Source organism: Corvus kubaryi, unplaced genomic scaffold (genome assembly GCF_017639235.1).
Source record: "Corvus kubaryi isolate FWS band 111438036 unplaced genomic scaffold, C.kubaryi_AGA036_p1.0 37384, whole genome shotgun sequence".
Classification (NCBI taxonomy): Eukaryota; Metazoa; Chordata; class Aves; order Passeriformes; family Corvidae; genus Corvus; species Corvus kubaryi.
Window position 1 is genome coordinate 4,422,329 of NW_024581126.1, and position 21,979 is coordinate 4,444,307.

At 44.5% G+C, this 21,979-nt stretch overlaps 1 long non-coding RNA gene across 2 annotated transcripts; it reads right to left on the bottom strand.

Annotated features, from left to right (window-relative positions):
• Positions 1-267: 267 nt before the first annotated feature.
• LOC121668182 lies at positions 268-11,348 on the bottom strand. Of its 2 annotated transcripts, none has more exons than XR_006017294.1 (3): positions 11,244-11,348; positions 1,050-1,178; positions 268-709 (listed from the first exon to the last, which is right to left on the bottom strand). It is a non-coding gene; the product is annotated as an uncharacterized LOC121668182 (long non-coding RNA). The 2 variants fall into 2 exon arrangements; XR_006017293.1 differs by lacking the exon at positions 11,244-11,348 and adding an exon at positions 4,864-4,929.
• Between the last annotated feature and the right edge of the window lie 10,631 nt (positions 11,349-21,979).

Here is a 21,979-nt window from a genome sequence, read left to right on the forward strand (position 1 = left end):
AACCTGATGCTGCTTGTAGTGAGTTAATAATAGATTTTCACATAGTAGCAGACCTAGCATGAGAATTGGTGACAGAGGAAGGTTTTGATCCTTATAAATATGTTGTGGAAAAGACACTGTGATTACCATCATATATATCATTACTTAATATGGAAAATGCCATAACCCTCTAGTACTAGCACCAGGCTCTTAGAAACATGTTTGGAGTTTTAACACACCGACTGTTTGACAAATGCTGCCAAACTGCTGCTAGAAGACAGCTCCAGGATTAAACATATGTAGACTGTAGATGCAGTGCAGGGTGAAGTGTAACCTAAAACCGCTGGAAGGCAATTAAGATCTTACCATTCTTAGTAATACATCACTGGAATTATTTAGAGAATGAATTCTGAATATCATGTAACAGCATACCCTATAGGCTGGGTGAGAAATGATCAAACCAAAAGTACGTTCTTTGCACCAGATTTAATAACTTTGGTGTAAAGAAATAAGAAAATGACACAGAATTTTTTCTTTACAGAATGATGCAGTTGCTTTTAATCGTGAATTCATGGGAATGTATGAAGAGGAAAAAGGATCCTGTTCCTTTTTTCTCATTCTTGTGTTTTCTACTATCATATTTACTGTACTGCAGTGGCCAACCTCTTCTCCAGAGCATGCAAGGAGTTCAGTTTTCATCCAGTATTTCTCTGAGGTGCTCCAATCCAGCCTGAAAATAAAAAACACTTATGAACACTTATGACCATCAAGAGATCTGTTCTCATTCTCTGCCAAAAAAAAATGCTAATTTACAAATAAATTATTTCCAGAGAATCTGAAATACCCTTAGCAGACCGATATCAGCGAATCTCTGAAGAAGATGAAGAATCAGAAAATTTCCCATGACTTCAGGCTGTTTCCCTGGAAAGGTGTCAAGGACTGAACCTAAGAGACAGTCTTTGGGAGTTCAGCTAAGTCACACTCCTTATTTCCAGAACTAATTATACTATTTACATATGGTGACTCTCCAAGGAAAATAAATCTTTCCATGTTTTTTCCATCCATCTTACCTCATTCCAGAAGCTGCTTTTGATTCATCCTCCACAATCTTATTAACAAAGATGGGAGGCAACATAAAAACAGCTGGGATGAAGGTCCCTGCAGTCCAGTAGCCCTTCTCCAGTAATGGCATGAGCAGGCTATGGAGAAATAAAAACCAAGCAAATAAATAACATCCTTCCCCTAATGATGTCCCTGAAAATGACTCCTTGCAGATGAGACAACTTCTTGAGCCTCCTGTTGGCCCCACGGTCATTGCATTCTTGGGCCGGGGGTGCTGGAGACCTTTTTTTCTCCCCTTCTTTTTTTGCTCTAACTTCTTTCATTTCAGATTATATCTCCTGTTCTTGTGGTTATGGGTTTTTCTTTGTCTTATGGATATTTTTCATGTTCCTCTCAGCTAAAGTTTTCCAAAGGCAAGTGAAACAGGCTCTTCTAACTGCTGCTTAGGATGAGAAAATCCTTCGGGGCAGTTCAAGATTATCACCGAAGCTATGGATCTCCCACTAATCATTATACCTTTGGCTCAAGCAACTGTCATACAGGCAACCTTTTCATCACTTAGCAATAACATTTAGTATTCAACATTTAAATTATTAGATGACAAATGCAGTATCTGTGATAGACACAATCTCTCTTTTTATCTATTATATCCTCTGGTGAGGTTATCGTAAGGGACTGAGGATGTATCTTGGGAAAATCCATTGAGAAGGAATACATTCCTAATTGTTTCAGAGACTAATTTTTTTCCATCTTTAGATATGGGTTCTCCTATTTGACTTGTCATTTATCATAACCTCATATCTAATGTCTCAGTAATGTTTCTTACAGTGCCAAGGCTTCTTAATCTTCTGCTTTTAGTCAGGCTGATATGTTAAACACAGCACTGGATTTTGTTCTGCTAGCTGGTCAAATCCTTTGAAAGTGTCTGGAGTCATGGATGTGCTTATAATATGGGTACAATTTGCATATGGGTGTATCTTTATTTCTGGGGATCTTGTAGACATCAAAAGCACTATTTTCCCAATGGCAGTAACATTAATTCAGGCTATGGTGATATTAAACTCTCAAAAGGTGATATTAAACTTTTTACACCCATGAGCAAAATCCAAAGTTGCCTCCTCTGAACAGACTCACTTTTAATATTTTTAGTATCCAAAATCTGCTTCCCTGTGGTTTAGGTGCTACTGCTGTTCCTCCAGTAGTCCTCTTGAACCTGTCCATGAGGAAACTGAATTCTACATCGGATGAGTGATGGTCAGAGGGTGTCAGGAGCAGAGCTGGTCAGCTGATTTAACAAGGAAGAAAACCCACTTTTTTTTAAGATTTGCATCACATGAGAAATAGCCATTGTCTTCCTAGTGTCCACATTTACCATAGCAAGGAAGGGTTGTACTGCATTCTTGTCCCATGGGTGAGCCCTTCACCACCACCATCTACTGCGCTAGCTCACTGCTTCCTCTAGGCCACTTGGATTCCTATGGATTTTAGGGTTTAGGTATTTACTGGCACTTCATGCCGGTACAGATACAACAGTGCCCATGCGTCTGGCCTGCTACCAGAGTCCCCTGCTGGGACTGAGGCAGGCATGCTGTCATTTGTGGCCATGCAGGAGGTACATTACCCTGCTTATGGACCCAGTGTCACAGGTGATTCTCCCTTTTCTGGGCACTGGCACAACATGTTCAACACTGAGAGAAGTTTGTTGCTTCTGATGTCTGTTTGGTTAAATGGCATTTATTATCCTGTATGGATGCTCTCCATGAACAGCCTCTGCAGTGCACATCCCACAGCTGTGCCTTGCATAAAATACATGTGAAGCCCTCAGCTGGTGGGACATAAAGGGGAAAAATAAACAAGGATTACTTCCAAACTAAAAACCTTAACCACCTCAGAAAAATCCAGTAAGTTTATGCTCATTCCTTTGAAGCCATTCAATCAACTTACTGTAAGCCCAGGTTTGGTACAGCCATGTCCTGTAGGACCATGAATCAGAGCAGCTGTCCCTTTGCCAGCATAAGATGGATGCCTGCTTCATTTTAAGGACTACTCAAACCATGCTCAGGCTCCAAAAAACAGCATGGAAGTGCAGGGCTAGCAAGGTACAGTGCTGAAGGCGGATCAGCTGGGTCTCTTTATCCCATGGAGCGGGAATACAGCAGCAGCTGCCTTGTCTACCTGTTCCTGGAGAGGCTTCGAGGCTGTGGCAGTGCTGCTCCATAGCTTGTTTAGTGTCTCTTCTGGAGCATCTGCTCATTGCTCACCCAGTAACTATTCCTTGGTGCTTTCCTTGGAATTATCTTGGGTTCCTGGACCCCATATGACCTCTAGGGTAAACACTTTAAAACTGTCTTTCCACAAAACTGAGCCTTTACTGAGATGCCAGCTAAACTTTTCCTGGGGCTGTGACAGTTCCCTGATAAGATCCCATATAACATGCTGGGGAATTATGTGTGGCAGGCTCATTCCTCACCCATGAAATGAAATTAGTGGTTGTTTCACAATGTATAAAATAACAGAAAATATGCCAGTGGGTGGCAGGGAATGCTGCTGAGTCACTGGATATTAAGCAATGCAGAACAAAGCAAACAAGGATTACAGACTCTTTGGGGATGCCACATCAAGTAACCATTTGGAAGCAAGCAGGAGCCCTTGCCTGACACATGCAGGCACAGGCATCTGTCACCACAGTCTTGCTCTGGCCCAAGGCAGGGAGGTAAGAAGGGAGAGATCCTTGGAGCCAATGATGGCTCCAATCTCAGTGGCTAAATGATCTCAGCAGGGTCTTGTTACTCACCTGGGGAAGGTAACAGGAAAAGACTAGAAAACATTAACTTAAAGCAGACCTAGAAGTGCAGCTGCTTATTACAACAAATCCTGATTTTTAAATTTTTTTAGCTGGGCTTTTTAAAATAAAGATATATGTCTTTTATTCAGCAAAATTAATATACTCTGGTGCCCACCAATGTAGAAATTTTTATTTGTATTTTCTAAACCTGTTAATGGATACCTAATTGCTGTATTTCAGCTCAAGTATTTAAACAAAATCTTTAGTACCTCTTCAGCTACATATTTTATTTTTTTCATATTCACTTCTAGAAATGCTAACATATTCCAGCATGAACAGAGTGTGGCCTCAGATGTCCTCATCAGAAAACATCAAAGGCTAAAGGTATGCAGTAATTAAGTTGTGCCAAGGGAACTTCCTGTGAAGCTGTTGCATAAATCCAAAACTATAGCAGACAGAATAATTTCATTGTTTCTTTCACTAGATCACCAGATCCTGACTTTTTACTCCCGAAGTCAGAAAAAGCCTGAGTTCTACCTAATATTTGTTACCTGTGGTTTTGGAATAGGATGATGTTATAGATGCTAGAAACAGAAGAGAGTCATTAGTTGCCACAGAATCCAAGTAGCAAAGAGTCTTGGGATGAAAAAAAGGTATTCTGAGAAATTGTGTCAGACTTTCTAACTGCCCAGCTTATGGGGAGAAAAGCACCAAAAGGGCTTCTGAAAATAAGTTGGAGGTAACATTAGTACAGATTTCTTCAACCTCACACAGCCAAGCTCTGGGCTGAGGAAGGAATTGCACCTGACTGTGCTCACTGCAAAACAGCATGCACGGAGAAAAAGCCATGAAATGCCCATTTGAATACACAAAGGTTTGCTAAGGCACATGAGGGACTCTAACTGCTGCTCTAAATTTAATGCAATTGGATTAAAAATATCCTCTCTGAAAACAAAACAGATCCTCCCAGTTTCCGGGCCCTCATTCCAGGCACCATTTCCAGGCCCTCAATCATCATAAATAGAATTAAAAGGTACCTTCACTTGGCAGCTCTGGACCTTTGGGTCTCCTCTTCCTGGGGAACACCTACATGTGAGTTCACACCACAACTCACCTGAACCCACAAGCAACTTAACTCCACATGAACCACTCCCACGTTTCAAAGATTTGGGAAAGCACACCCTAAAGAAACACTGCCAACAGAAATACTCCTTCCTTATCTCTAAGAAATCACTTTTTTTAAGCCCATAACAATGAACACCTGACACTTTGGCCACAATTTAACCCATCAGCTTTTTACCAGTACCTCATACATAACTGAACCCCTTCTGGCTCTGCCTATCTGGTTCAGTTTTGTACCTTTGCATGCAGCTGGTCTATTTTAATTCACTGGCTTACTAAATTTATTTTTCATTTGAAAGAGAAATAGTTTGGAAAGCACTTTGGTAGGTGTGCATTTTGGGTCTAGCCAGAAATGGTAGATCAACCTTTTCATGTAAATATGAAAAGAATAAGTGTGCTATTGACCAAATTTGGAGTAGGCTCCTTAGAAATACGTTTACCACTAAGTTGCTGGGCTCAACCAAGAATATCTAGTATATCTAGAATATCTAGTATATAAGAGGTATGAAAGAGCTGGGAAATGATGGAGCCATTCCAGAAGAATGATTACTTTATTCACCTGGAAAGAGGTAGCTTAGGATATTAATTTGGAACTAGAAGTAAGTGGGGGCTACGGATAGTTTTATGATTTCTGCGCCTGATTATATACTTGCCTCTTTCTTTGAATGGAGCTATTTAATTTTGCATTCACACGTCAATATACATTGATGCAAAGACTGTGAATTACTCAGTTTTTACCATAACAATGAAGAAGTAAACCTGTGATTCTTGTAGTTGGTTTTGATCTGGACTGAAACAAAAACAAGCATTTAAAGGTGTAGGGGCAAAATGCAAAAAGCCAATGGATGATAGAAAAATATTAGAAAATACACTTGCCCTGTGACTAGTGAGCTGACCTCAGACATGACATCTTTGGGTTTGACTCTCTGCTTTGTATGACATCTCCTAAAGGGCTTCCTAGCCACAAAATTCCTAGATATTCCGCAGTCTTTCTCTCATTCTAGTTTATCATTAAAAATTTTCAGCTTGGTTTCATCTTGATGTAAATGAAAATAAGTACGGAATTGTTTGTTTGTTTGTTTTTCATTTAAAATAAATACCAATTTTTCCAACCAAGTCTGCTCCTTTGCATTCACTTCTAAACACATCAGACTCTGGCTGGAGTACCAGGTGTGGGATCTGGTTTTTCCAGTTTTTCCTCTTCTAGAAAATCTTTTACACCTGAAGCGCAACAAACCTCTTAATCCTTCTCTTGATGTTTGCTGTTTGAAATTTCTTTAATAAAAGTATGTCTAAAGAAATCTGCATAATACTGCCCAGACTTGTGGGTGGTAGCTTGGAGTAGGACTTCTTGTGGTTCTCACCTACCAGCACATTTGATAAGTGAGGAGGAGTGTCTCAGACTTTGGGACCTGGTAGGATATTCTTCACTAGCTCTCTAAACAGAAGGGATTCGCCCCAGTTGTTTTGTCAACAAGAGGACACAAACCAAGAAAAGGTCTATCACGGAATGTTTTGAAACTGAGTAAGGATCCTGTTATAAATGACTCAGATCCCGAATGGAAATGAGTTATTAAAAATTTTATTGAGAACTATAAAAATCAGCAAAGCAAAAGGGACAGTGCTGGGAGCATGGCCAGGTGCCAGAGGCTCAGTCACAAAATGGTGGTCTCACCTTTTATACCCCTGTGATTGCATCAGCCTTATGCATATTTATTTACAGTTTTGCATAGTCTCGCCCCCTGTCACTCTTCTGGGTGCTGGTGCAGTTCTGTCACTGGGGTCATTGGCGTCCTCATTGGATGGAATCCCACTCCTTTTATGATTGTGTCTTCAAAGTTTGGCTAGCAACAGCCCGTGCCATGCAAACTTACAAGGCTAACATCACAATACACAAATCATACAACCCCTGCAAAAACCAACCTCACAACCAGACTACTATAACAGTCATTAAACAGTTTTCAACATGTACCATTATCTTAACTTTTTCCAAAACCAACATTACAATATTCAATGTCAATTCTTATAATATTCAGCAAAAGCCAATTTTTACTAACTTGTTTCTCACAGATCCATACCGCCTTGCCACATCCCAAGGAGTTGAAAATCTAGCCACTGATGGGCACTTATTCCTCTCAGACTTATCCATCATCCACGCTGTAAGAAACCTGTGTTGCTAATACACATGAATACTCTTTCACCTCAAGGACATCACAGAATAACACATGGTCACCTATTCAGGATAATGATTATGAGGATCATTACACCTGCAGAGATGAGATATTTCACTTGTGTTAGACTATTCTGACACTTACAATGTATGGTGAGTTTTAACGATAAATATATGTGCTCGCTTAAAAAGGTGTGGATTTTCACTGTGAAAACAATTAATCTCATTATTATAGTTACGCTTAATATTAAAACTTCTCTGCTCTTCCAGCTAACTCCCTGTTTTGACACCCTAAAATGAGTTCTCTCCCTTTGTTTTAACTGATGCCTTTCCACCAATAATGAGAAAAGGAATACAAGCAGATATAAGTGAATAAATTACAGTTTACTAACAGGCGAAGCAGCAAGGGGCAAAAAAACCCCAGTAAATAATCGCTAGATACAAACTTGCTAAATCTCACCAACTCCTGGGGGACAAAGAGCCCACCCAAAGCAGTGGAGTACTTCCTCCTTTCCCAAGACAGTGGCCACTAACAGCCAACCTTGCGGCTTGAAAGACAAAGGGAAAATGGGGACAGCCCTTCCCTCCCTGCTTCCCCCAGAATGGCAGCCTTCGCAGGCAATTACATCGTCTGGGAGACACAGAGAAAGGATGGCAGCAAACCCTCCCAGCAAGTTAGGGCTTATGGAGCAGTTCTAGTGGCAGATGAGAAGTACCGGCATGTGTGGGTCAGCGCTGCCACCCGCCTCTTCCTCCTGCCACCCTCCAGACTGCCGATGTTGGCGCTGCTGTCCCCTGCACTGTGGGCATGCTGAGGGGAGGAACTGGTCTGTCAGCACTGACACGGGGTGACTGGCCCCAGGGACCGGCTCAAGCTTAGTGGTGCTAACAGGGTTTGTAAAATAAACTCCAAAACAGTTTCTGATTGCAAAATGCAGCTTTTTCAAGTTGCTACTGCTGTGACACCAGAAAAACCCGCCCAAACCAACCTCCGATGAGACGGAGCCTCTGCCTTGAGCTAAAGCCACCAAGGCAAAAGAGAACTCAGCTTGGGAGCTCAGACTTTGTAAAGGCAGTGGTACCCCCTGCCCTGGCACTGGCCGCAGCACCGGGTCTTAGAGAGACAGGAGACATTTTGGGCACAGATAGATACCGAACACAATAACATTTTCAGTTACCCACGACACTGGCCTTTTTCCTTTTTTTTTTATCTAGACTCTTTGTAACATGAAAACATCTAAACCATAATCCAAAGCACATTTCTACTGAACATTAATGAAATATTTCTAATTAAGCTTCTCTTTCTAAGGAGTTTTCCTCAGGAGGAGAAATGCTTCTGAGAGGGGTCTCTGGCCATTGCAAGCAACTTGCAGAAAAGTGGGACTTTGCACATCCACTTCACTGCAGTCCCTGTGAAGCTCTTAAACACTTTCTGACAAGCATAACATAAATAGGAAACAAACTTTTTGAGATACATATGTGAGACAAAACCAGACAACATGGCAAGTTTGAAAAATAAATCCACATATATCTTTCTGAACAGTAAAAAAATATTAATTTCAATGCAGTCTTATATTTCAGGATCACCTTAAAAAGAAGAGAGCTGAAAGACTACTTCAAAAAGATAGGGTATTTATATCCTACTGGCTTATACTGATACTTATACTGATTCTCCACTATATGGAGAAATAGAAATTGTCAAACCATTTAGAATGTCAAATACAATTTGGCATAGATTGTTACATTGTACTATGTAGTGTTATAGATAGGATTAAGTAAATGTGCAACAAGCAGAGTGTAAATTCTTTCCTATTTGATGAAAAGGGTAAGACTGAATGACTTTGTGTCCATTCCCTTGCAGATGTCCCTGTCTTGATGGGTGTTTCCATTCCTATTCTGCCATACTTTTTAGCAAATGCCAAACTACTTGCAGATAAAGTAATTCTTGGTTGTTGGCAACTTCTTGAGGAAGCAATGGAAACTATCTTGAAAACACTGGGACTGAATGTTGTAATGGCAGGACAAGAGGCTCTGAAATCATAAAAAGTAGAGATAAAATGCAGTCCTGAGATGCCAGTCCTGAGGAACTACCTGATACACCAAGTCAAAATGTGTTTCCCAGAACTGCGGTAAAGATGAAGGAAGAAACCCATGTGATTTGTCATTACTGAGCCTTCTGCTCTGCTGATAGGAAGGGGAAGGATTGTCACTTGCTAATGATAGTGACATTAAGATGGTTGCTTTGGAGAGCCACACTGTTCTACTGTGTCACATGCAAGGAATAAAGAGAGGCAAAAAATGATACAAAACTCAGCAGCCTTAAAATGCACAGTGGTTATCATGCACCTGAGCCAGGAAATCCAGTCTCTTGGTATTTCAGATCCATGTCATCACCCCTTCTATAAACAAACTGGTCTTCCCTTCTCAAGACATGTTTGGGGGGTTTTGCCTGTTTTGGCTGCAAAGTTTCTTCAGAACCAAATATCATTAATGGCAGACAGCTTGTTGCTAATTCCTAACTTTACTATTGCTTGACCTGTATCTATTTGTAGTCATCTATCTGTTGCCTCTCCCCAGTCCCCAAAATATATTCCCCCGTATACTCAACGACGGTAATCCTCTCCTCCCTCTTTCTTGTACGTTAGTTAGTCTCTCCCTTCACCTAATCATCTGAGAGGCCTTTTTTTCCATCTGTTACAAATTCATATTTTGTATCTTTGGCAGGAGTCAGACATATTAGAGGCTTTTTTTTTTTAACAAAGGTTGGAAGAATAAATTTTCCTTGCTGCTACAGGCACTTCCATCTCAGCTTCTGGTACTGGGGTCCTATTTTGAAGCTTTTTTGTGCTGGGACTATTCAAATGGGTGCTCCTCAGCAGGCCACAAAATTCAGGCAGAAATGCTTTCACTGAATTGCAAGGCTAAAACCTATGAGGTGTGCACTACTGAAACCACAAATAGAACAAACAGGACCTAGGGAACACAATCCCAGTCTGTAAACACTAGCGTGTTGTTCTGATTATAGTATTTACATTCAGAAATGCATAAACTTATATTAAAATGTTTTAGAAGTGCCTAAATTGCCAAATCTCGCTGTCTTGCATGTAGATTTACATTCTTCAATCATTTATTTGCTTTGCTTTTAGTACTACCTGAAATTCTAAATTTCATGAATTTACAAGCTGCCATGGAAATTCACTTTGTCATAGACTGAAAAGTAGCAGTTGCATGTACTTTTGTTGCCTTTCTAACTTAATTTCTTAACAAACCTAATTTCACTCCTTCGACTAAAATGTAAAACACAAGGATGAACACTTGAAGAAAACTAAAACCCTATGTTTCTCAAATGTGCAAATGCAAACAAATTTATGTGTTTCAAATGTCATTTTGTACTTATCATCAAAGTATGGATTGACAAATCATATTATGAATTGAATTGCTTTCTCCATTTTTAGCAAAACCAAAAAAGTCAGATCAGATGCAATCCTTCATTTTTTGAGCACAGATAACACTTCATTCACCAAAATACCAAATATTTTCCCATTTGCACCGTGCTGCCCATATGTGTAACTGCAAAACAGATTGTAAGGAGACAGGAAAAGAAGAAAAAAAAATCAGAAAACAAAGATCTATTTCACCCTTCAAAATATAGCTTAAATGCAGTATCTGGAATAATTATCAGCCTTTTAGACTCAGAAACAATTTTAATGTAAATGAGATTGTCACCTGGGGCCCAAGCCTCCAAGGATTAAAGAATACAAGGTCATTTTATCCATGCGAGTAATTTCTTTTCTGGGTATTTGCAAGATTAGAAACCAGAGTAATGTGATGAAGAGCTATGGAAAGAGACTGTTAGATACTAGTTAGATACCGTTAATTTAGTACATTTAATATCAGTCAAACTCACTGGCTTCATGAAGATGACAGGATCAGCTATTTTAATGAAACAAAATAAATCTATCTCTAGCATTATCAGCTGGCAGCTTTGGCAGGGAGAGGAAAGTCTAGCTAAAGACTCCATTTTGGGAAACAATTGCTATATATTCTCCAATATCTAGAAAGTCAGCTCTGAACATCCTTGTTGATGTGGAGAAAATACACCATGCACAAAAGAAAGTCACATACCTCCCTGTTACCTGTACAGAGTGGTCCAGCCCTACTGCTATTGCAATTAACAGCAAAACTCCTGGGACTGTAGGAACCAAACCTTGCCTAAATTGTCACTGCAGCAATAAGACACCAGCAAGAGACTGCAGGGCTGCATGCACTGCATCAGCAAGTGATCTGGCACTACCTAAGTCTAGAGAAAAATAATGTCCTTTTTTTTTATTATTCAAATATTTTAAAGGCAATTTTACATATAGATTTGAAATGTTTTCCCTGAGTTTTAAATTTGCAGCAAGGTCCAACAGAACACTTCCATAGCTCATTAAACTTCTGTGATATTGCTAAAAACACAGTCAATGTCTTTGGAATCTTTATGTTCCTCCTTTCTGTATGAGAGGACCTCATTATGTGGAGATGAAGAATCTGTTGGGGACCCTAAATAGTGGATGTGGTTTTGAAAGCATAAATGGTATGACAGTAATTTCACTTTAATTTTATGTTAGCAATTTGTATCAATTTTGTTACAACCAGACCTTTGAGATACAATATATAAAAATCATTTTGTCCAAAAATACTGGAGGAAAAGAGTCTCTTTACAAAGCCAGAAATGTGTAGCCAAGTCCATCTGCTCTACAGTCCTAAATCCTAAACATATAACTTTATTGTATTCAAATTTCCTCACTTTCATCAGCACAGAGCAAGAACTCCTTTAGTGAACTTGGATGGTCTTCTGGGGTTTAGCCAACTTCTGCTCAGGTCAATGGCATACATTAATGACTTAAGCAGAACTTAAACAGAACAGATCTTAGGCATCAAACCAGTGTTTTCTAGAAAATTTTCTGATCCCCATGAGCTTTCTTCTGTGATAGCTCATCTAAAGATACACAGAGAAATGGTTCATTGCAGGAGGACTAGTCAAGGAACACTGGAGTCAGTGTAAGACTCAAATACAGACTGACACAGTAGAGAAATTGGCACAAAGCAGAGAAAAAAGCCAAAAGGTGAAATTAAATTCCAGTCCAAATACTCACAAGGTCCTGAAAAACACAGATGCTTATTTTGTGACCCTTGCTGATCCAAACAGTTCATCTGCTCAGGATAGCTATTCTCAAAAGATGTGAAATAGCAAATTCTTTATCGTCTGATGAAGACATACAATATAAGATTTTATAATTCTGACAAGTTTTGGTTCTCACTCTGATGTTTTCTTATGTAAAGAGTAAAATCTCTCATACATTCCTGTCATGGTTTAGGAATGGTAAGCTGCCAGTGTCGCTTTTTCAGTTGGGGTGTAACAGGCCTTGGATCTGTTGTATCCCCAACTCCAGAACCTCAGGGGTCATCCCGGAGTCTCCCTGGGCACTTTTCCCCAGAGGCTCCAGGAAGACCCATTCTGCCCAGCAGTGCAGAGCACATTTTTCACACCTTGTCCTGTCCTGACTGGCCCAAGGGCTACTGTATGAGCAATCTCCTGTTTAATTTGTTAAAAGGCTTGTTGTTGTTCAGGAGCTCATGTGAAATCATTTTTCTTCTGTGACACATGTCCTGGTTTGAAAGACAGGTGTCTGTCAAGGAAGGCGGGCACCTTCCTGGAATGGAAAAGATGACCCCCTCCCTCTAAACTGCAATTATTATAACTTCGAAATTATGGGGCTTTCAGGCAAAGATATGGGAAAAGAAATAACAGGGTATATAGAATAAATAAATAACAAGACAGACAAACAACAACAACAACAACAGCAACAACAAAACCAGAAAAACCCAGTAACAGCCTTTTGCCTGCCCGTCAAGCAATTGTAGTTACGACTGTACCCGGCAGGGGGCACTGATGGCTCGTGTTGAGGTGACAGCTGCAGTGGCTCCTGGCTGGGCAGGGTGGCTGCAATGATTCCCCCGTGCCTGCAGGGGGCACTGCGGTACAAGCACAGCAACGCCTCTGGGTGGTAGTGGAGTTGTGGGAATGGGGGTGGAAGAGGGGAGGCTGCTCCTTGTGTAAACCCATGGGACAGCAATCTGCCTCAGCACCAACCCTGGCAGTGGGCAGCAAACAGCAAAGGCAGGCAGATCTGATCGAGCAGCAATGGATGTCAGCAACACCCACAGACAGCTGGTAGAAACGGTGACATGCAGGCAGACCGGGGCAGCAAGCTATAATGTAGCCTTGTCTCAGACACACACACCACTCTCTGTACCTGTACCGGTTTGGCCAAATTTAGAAATATGTTGGGGTCTCCTCCCCCTGCCATGTAGCCCTGGGAGAGGGGCCCTGAGGGGAGGAACGGGGTTTCCCTGCACCTGGTCAGCCTCGTTCCCGATTGGTTGGTTTGTGTTTCCCTGCGTGGGCAAGGACCCTCGGTCCAGACTGTGAGTTCCTCGACAGAGCTCCAGCCATGTGGCTGGAAAAACAAACATCTCTGAAACATCAAGCAAGAATCTTTCTTTTCCACGGGACTCCTGGTTTGATATAGGCATGTTACAGTATCCCCGCTGTAACAAATGGTAGAGAATGCAGGCAAGACACCGATCCCTAAGAACCGGAAATTCGTGAGTAAAAACCACTCGATCTCTCTCTTCTCACCTTGGTTTGTATATTCTCTCTGGACTATGGAAGAATCGTCGGAAATGTGGCTCTCTGAGCCACAGAAAAAAATGTATCTAGAAGTTAAAGGAATCCTTGAACAACAAAACAAGAAAGTATTGGAACCGGGAGATCGAGAACATTTTTTTAACTGGCTTTTCAAAAATTTCTTTTATATTTCTCAAGACTTACTTTTTGATATTGAACCTCCTGGAACTAGTCAAGAGTGTTTTTGGCACGAGATCTGGGATGAGATAAGGGATCAAATGAAACATGCATTAGTGATTGAACCCTTGCGTGGATCCCTCGTGGTCAGTGAAGCTATTCAGGGGCATTTATATGGTCCCGTAACCCCTAAAGCAAAGAATGGCCATAGTCCCGTGGCCGAGGCTGTGAGGCAGCCATCCCACGAGCGCGTGACTGCAGCCATGCCGGCGGAGGTGCCTGCGCTGGATGAGCCCGGCCCCCTCGGGAGCGTGCGTTCATCGGACCCCATCCCTGTCTTGGGGTCCCCTGCCACGCGACTGTGAGTGAGGGAGCGATGCCGCAGGCACCGTGGGTGTCATGGGCCACGAGCAGCCAGGAACTGGGGCTCGGCGTAGAAGCCCGCTCTGAGCATATGGCTCGGAGAGCTCTGTGGAGGGAGAACCGGCGGTTTCCACAGCAATACGAGAAGCCGTGCAGCTCAGTGCTGAGCTGAAACGGGGCCGCTCTCAAAGCAGCATGGAGTTGGTGGAGCAGAACAGCTAACAGGGCGTGGGGCCGGCGGCGATGGCAATGCAGGGCCGCGCAGAGCCCAGACACGCGTTGGAGCAGCGCCGCTCGCAGGGCGCGGAGCAGCCGTAACACGGGGGCCCGGCCGAGACGTCGGAGTCGGCGAGGTGGCGGCCACGCGGGACCAGCAGCCACAACAAACACGCAAGCACGTGATAGGAGAAGTTGTAGCAACGAAAGTCACAGGAACTGTGAAATGGTACAATGTGAGAAACAACTATGGATTTATAACGCGAGATGATACAGGGGAAGATTTATTCATCCATAGAACTGCCATTAAAAGGAATAACCCTAAAAATTACCTGCAAAGTGTAGGAGATGGGGAAGTTGTGCAATTTGATATAGTACAAGGAAAGAAGGGTTTACAAGCAGCAAATGTTACTGGGCCTGGAGGTAATCCAGGCAAAGGCAGCTGTTATGCACAAAATTATAAACAATATCCATCCCAGCAACTTCCCTACCCACAACCAACTTTCCCCTTTTACCCTATACCCAATATGTACCCTTTCCTAAGTTTACCCCATCCCCAGTTTATTCCTAATCCATTTTTCACCCCATGGCTTCCCTATACAATTCCCTTTCCCTACAAGTCCTCTCCGATGCCGAAGGGGGATAAAAAGAGGGAGGGAAGAAATTAAACCCTCTCCTGCCTCAGTTTCCCCACAAAGCGTGTCCGGAGAGTTCTGTCTCCCTCCTGTCAGCCCTAAGATGTTCCACAGAATCTGTTTGGACATTTAAAGACTCAGGAGGGTGGCTTGTTTTGTTTTGAAACTGTTCTTGTTATGTTTATCCAGTTGTTTTCACTCTCCTTTTATTAAAATAAAACGGGTGAGATGTTGGGGTCTCCTCCCCCTGCCATGTAACCCTGGGAGAGGGGCCCTGAGGGGAGGAACGGGGTTTCCCTGCACCTGGTCAGCCTCATTCCCGATTGGTTGGTTTGTGTTTCCCTGCGTGGGCAAGGACCCTCAGTCCAGACTGTGAGAGTTCCTCGACAGAGCTCCGGCCATGCGGCTGAAAAAATAAACATCTCTGAAACATCAAGCAAGAATCTGTCCACATATATATTTCTTTTCCACAGGACTCCTGGTTTGATATAGGCATGTTACAGTATCCCCGCTGTAACAGAGAAAGGAAGAACATCTTTTTGTCCTGGCACGTTCTTCTGTGCGAGACACCTATCCGCGTCTTCACTGCCTGGAAGGCTGTAAGGTTCACGGTGGTACTTGGAACTGAGAGGGCAGGTGCAGAGAGCACCGCCATCTGACGGCGCTCTGCAGGCTGTAAAGGAAAGAGGGCTGCCACTGGAATGTGGTGCAAATACGGGTTTCCACGCGTCGAGGGTAAGCTCTGGCTGAGCTTGTTGACCTAAAACTGTTCTCTGTGCCAGACATAGCTGAAAATCTTTCCCTTTACACTTGGACAACAAGAAAGACCGAGTGTGCCGGTGTATGTCGCTGTGAGGGAAAGTGCATAGCCCAGGCGTGTTTCGGCAGAAGCAGTCGGCTGGAGCATTTCTCTGCCGGCACAGTGTTCTGTGCAAGAAGTAGACAATGGTTCAACTCCTGCAGAATGAAAGCGCCACATGGTACGAAGAGCATAAGAATGAAGGCGCAGAGCACGGAGCTGGTGTGCGCATCGCACAGGCTGCAAGAGGAAGCGTGGCTGTCACTCGCTTCTTTGCAGATTCACGTCAGCACTTGAAAACATAAAGTTCAACTTGCAGCTACTCCTGCTGCTACCTATTTCTCTTCCAGCTTTCCCTGGGAAGAATTGTGCCGAGGTTTATGCTTCAAGATGCAGAGATGACAGTGGTAGATGCGGCGGAGAATGGAAATACAGAGTGCAGCGGACAGTTTCTGGTGCTTTACGTGAGGCAAGGGGAAAGTGCAGCCCAGCAGTGGCTTTTACTTCTGGAGCCTTTTTCTTTGGTAGCAGCTGCTGCAAGTGGGCAACAGAGCTGCGAGAGTGAATAATGTGACAGTACGTCTATCTGAGAAAGAAGCTCCCCGAGCCGCAGTGTGTTGTGCTCAGTTTCAAGGCTGCCTGGAGGAGGGGGGTACTTGAAGAAGGCCTTCTTTCTGGACGCGTCCTTCTGGGTGTGCTCAAGCTGAATGGACTCTGTAGCATTGAAGGTTTAAGAACATGCTTCTGGCCAGCTTGTGTGATGGAGTGCAAGGGCTGCGCCTTACTTTCTGAAGCAGCCAGAGCATTCTCAGCTGAATCTGCTTGTGAAGCAGCTCTTGGCTGGACATTTGAAATTCGCTCCACTGAGTACATGAGCCCGGTGCCCAGCTGCTTCATTGTTCGCCTTCTGTGCTCTGGACAGAACTGAAGCCCAGCGATGGCTTTGAGCTCTGCCGCTCTAATAAAAGTTGGGTGTTGGCTGCTATGCTCGACCACAACTGCTTTTGCAAGACAAGAAGCCTAGCCTTGGAAAGGGGCTGTGAAGATAAGTGAATAAGAGATGCTATGCCTAACGCTAACTGCTCTTTAAAACAAACCCGAGTGGACTAGGATGGTAAGAATGCGAACTAAAGGGTTTGGCTAACCATTTGTCTGCAGAACAGGGGCCTAGCCCCTATGGGCTAAGCGATAAGAAGGAAGATGCATGCTAACTGCTGTTTTAATGACAAATAGAGGAACTGTCACAAAAGAGTAAAAAATGTAATAAGAGAATAGGAACATAATCAAGACACAATTATAAATAAAGTATAACTAATATAGCAATAAAGTGTGTAATAGTAGAATTAAGTATGTATTAGCAAAAAGATGTAATAAATGTATTAAGAAGAGTGTGCTGTGTTTGTAACCCTAAGATAAGGAAACCACAAGTCATATGGTCCCCCTAGGACTGTAACTCTAGATAAGTGACCAAAGCAAGGGCAGATTATGAATTTGTACATGTATAACGACAAACTTGTAAACATAGAAAGACAAATTTGTAAACGCATAAAAAACCTCTGTAAGATGACCATGTTGGACACGTGTATGGAGGTGTTAACCCCTGCGCGCTCCTGGCCTGGCCAATAAAGGTGTGCTTTACTTTACAGTACCTTGCTGTGGAGTTGATATCTTTGAATCACCATCTCCAGGGCACTCTGTGGAGCAGGCTATACAGGAACAGGATGAGGAAGCTCTCCGCACCTCACGTACATCTGGCAAGACTCTCCATCCCTCGTTCCCAATGCCGGCAGGGGCAGCCGAGACGCAGCACCAGCTGGCATCACTGACTGCCAAAAGCCATTGTGCACACGCAGCTTTTTGCCTGGGTGGCGGTGGTGGCACCTGGCATTCACGAGTCCAGATTTAAATCACATTCCAGATCCCAGATGTGGAATGTTAAAGTGAGAGGAGAGAGAAAAAAACTCTCAATAGACAAAGCTGTTTCTAGTTCCTTCAAACAGATCTTCTTTTCTTAACTTTTCAAGCCCTTCATTGTTTCATTTATATATATACAGACATTGTATTTTCAAACCCAAGAAAGCCATATTCAGAATTCCTCGTGGTCTAAAATCCTGTATATAATACAGGAGCCATAAGCAATGGCTGATGCAATCTGCTGTGCTGACTGAAGCGACCGGCATTGCGTCTCCCCAAACATCTGCGGGGAAACAGGCAATCCTCAGGGGTGCCGTTCCTCGTTTAAGAGGGCCAGGAGGGGCTGTTGAGATGCCACACAAACACCCACGAGAGCCGATGCGATCACGGGCACAAACACACAAGCAGGCAAGGCAATCCAAAGCGTCAGTCTTGAGTACAGAGGCAGAGAGGGGTCTCTTGTATGGGTTCCAACGAGGTTTATTCGAGGAAGGGTCCAGGGACAAGAGATGAGAACTCGGCAGGGTCCAGGGGTTTTATAGGGGAACAATCAACCAACTGGGAGAGGGTAGAGGGGTGGAGAGGGTGTAGATAGACAACATACAAGCCAATGGAGAAGGAGGGGGGAGGGACTTGGGGAAAGGGGGCTATGGGGACATGGGGAAATGGGGCATCAAATAACTCAGAACTTTCCAGAACTAATACATATGAATGAGGGAAATACATATTCAAGGAATGTTACATAAAACTGGGCAGGGGGACAACGGGCCAACTGCAACTGAGCAATTTACATACCAGAACAAGGGACTGTGGGAACTCACCCTAACTGTGGGGGAAGTGTTAGACCTCTGAGCCAGCCCACCATGAATCCAAAACCACTCTCGGGTCCTGTGGCTCACTGGTCACTCTGGCGGTGGCCACAACTGCTGCATCAAACAGCAGTGTCCTGCTGTCTGTGCTTGTGCTGCTGCTGGTCACCGTGGCTGTCTGGCTGGCCATTGGCCACTGGCAACCACAGAGACGGCAGACAAGGACACCCACAATGTGTAAGCACCCCGGCGTCCAATCCAGGGGATCACAGAGGAATCGAGGAGCTCCTGTGGCTCCCAGGTCCTCCACACCTCAGGTGACCCCTCCCACAAGCCCCCTGAGCAGTCCCTGCAGCTTCAGCCCCTGCGTGGCAGTGGCCCAGGAGCTGCAGGAACTGATGCTGGTGCTCTGGGCTCACAATGGGACATCGGTGCTGCTCTACTCTGGGATGTGGCAGGCATTGTGGAAAGAACTGGAGGAACTGGTGAAGCGAGGCCACCTGCCCTGCTGTGGCTCATCCAGCTCCTCCCGGAGCCTCCATCCCTTCAAGAGGCTGCTCCCAGCAAGAATCTCCATCTCTGGGAGAGCCTCAACCCTTTCAAGGATGTCATTCCATCAGAGATCATCCATCCATTGTCTTGGTTTGAAAGACAGGTGTCTGCTAAGGAAGGCAGAAGCCTGCCTTGGAATGGCAGATGTAACCCCTTTCCCTTCGAGTTATTATAATTTTGAAATCAAGGGCTTTTAGGCAAAGATGTGGGAAATAGGAATAACAGTTCTTTACTATTATATATATAACCAGTCAAACAAAACAGCAATAACTCTGGCAGTAACAGCAAACACAAACCCAGCCCCAGCCTTCTCGGCTGTCAGGCCCTTTCCCCTCGGGTGCAGTTCTGCTCGCAGCCGGCAGGGGCGCTGGCGGCTCCCGGTGAGCAGGGCAGGTGCGATGGTTCCCCCGCAGCTGCAGGGGGCGCTCCGGAGCGAGCTCGGGGAGCATGCGGCAATGGTGGCCTGGGATCCCGGGAGGGATGGAACAAAGGCTTCACAAACCCCTGGACAGCTGGCCCCGGTGTCCGGCTGGACCTTCGGGAACAGCAGGCTGGAACGGCTGGCTGGAACAGCAGGCTGGAGCGGCAGGGATGAGCACAAATCCCGGGTGGCAGATGCGATGTATCCAAGCAGGGAACCCCCGGAGGTCTAGGCAGGCAGGGCGAGCACAGCTACAATGCAGCGAAGGCTTGAATCAGTGGCGGGGCAGGGCGGCCACAGCCCAGCCTCCAGCAGGGCAGGGAAGGTGGGCTGAGGGTCCTGGGATCTTTCTCCGCAGAATGAAAAATGGCCAAAAAGAACCAGCAGCTTCTCTCCCCGAAAAGAACCAGCAGCTTCTCCCTCCGAGAACTCCGAGAGCGAACTGACCCCACACCCAGGTGAAAGAAAGGAGTAGCTAGGCCCACCCCACCCGCAGTGGACAGCTCTTTTGTCTTCCTTAAGTACAGCCATTTGTCCCCTAGCAACATGCATATGGGAAAAAATTCCTTTAACAGGAAAAAAAACTAGGACTAAACTAAAACCCCAACATCCATCCATCCATGAACATCTGGCTGTCAGAGATCTTCCATCCTGCCAGGAGACTCCGCTGCCTCTGAAAGCCTCCAGCTCTCAGAGAGCCTCCCTCCTTTGGACAGTTGCCTTCCTTCCAAATGCCTCCCTCCTTCTAAGAGCTTCCCCATCTCCAAGAACCTGTATCCCTCTGAAAGCCTTGACCTTCCAAGAGCCTTTATTACCTCTGAGAGCCTCCAGCCCTCTGAGAACCTCAATCCTCCCTCCCTCCCTCTGAGAGCCTCCCCGTTTCTGAGAACCTTCATCTCTTGAAAAGCCAGCACCTTCAAGGAGCCTCCATTCCCTCTAAGAGCCTTCAGCCCTTCGAGATCCTCCATTTTCCAAGATTCTTCATTCCCTCCAAGAGCCTCAATCCCTCTGAGAATCTCACTCCTACTGAAAGCTTCCATCCCTTCCAGAGGCTCAGTGAGACCTGCCAGCCTGAAGAAGGTGCAGACACCATGGACAAGTCTCCCTGCTCCCTTGGAGCCATGGAGATCAAAAACACCGGCCCATCTCTGAGCATTCACATGGCCAAGAAAAGCCCAGCAGTAAAAATGGGAGCCCAGCCCGATCCAGGGAAGCATTCCCAGGAGCAGGTGGCACAGCAGCAAGTGTCCTGCAGAGACCAGTTTTTACCAGGATGCTGTGGCTGTGCCAGCTGGGAACACACCATGCTTGGCGGCGGAGATGATCCCCAAGAAAGGAGGTTCCTCCATCTCCAGGAAGCTGCCCTGAGATGGCCACCAACTACCAGGAAGGCCTTTACAGAAGCACATCAGATGTTCTAAGGAGCATCAGTGTTAAATAAATTAGGATTTTCCCAGAGAGCTGAGTATCTCCACTCTTCTGAGTTTGACTGGGATAGGGTTCCTTTCTTCCCAGGAACTGGCGTAGTTCTGGGTTTGGATTCAGGACAGGAATGCTGCGGATCACACATGGGTGGTTTGGTTGCTGCTGAGCCGGGGCTGCGCTCCTCAGGGACTTTGCAGTGTCCCTTGGTACAATGCATGTTTTCCACTGGGAAGGGAGGGAGGAGTGTTGAAGAGGGAGGCAAAGAATGCATTCAACACCTGTGTTGTGTCTCTGTCCCTGTTTGTGAGGTGACCATCCACACCCTGGAAGGGACTGATGTTATTTCTACACTGACTTTTGCCATTAATGTATTTGAAAATACTCTTTTTATTGTGTCCCACAGTTCTGGCCACCTGTAGATACAAAAATGCTGCTAGCAAGGATTTTCTTGCTAGCTTCTAAGTCCATGAGAGACTTTTCTCTCTCACAGAAGAGGTAGCAGGGAATGTAAACAACCAAGCCACCTGCAACCTTGAAAAGTCTTGTTTATGGTATAGTAGAAAATATTTTGACAATGGATGTTTTAGGAGTTTAGCCAATCACCCCCAAGAGGTGGCTGATCCTTTGTCCAATTAGACTATGAAGAAAAAAGTCTATAAAAGAGTTTGTAAAATAATTAAATAAATCAGTCTTGCTGCACAATTCCTGCCTGCTGGATCTTCCCTCCTCCTCCTCCCTATGGCTGCGGGACACAGTGATATACCGTAAGAACCAGGCCTGCGGTAATATTTGGTGCTGCCCAGTGTGATCTGCACTCTCTGACGTGTCCTGCACGCTGCGAGCCAAGCCAAATTGCTCTAGAGGTATTCTGTTCCCC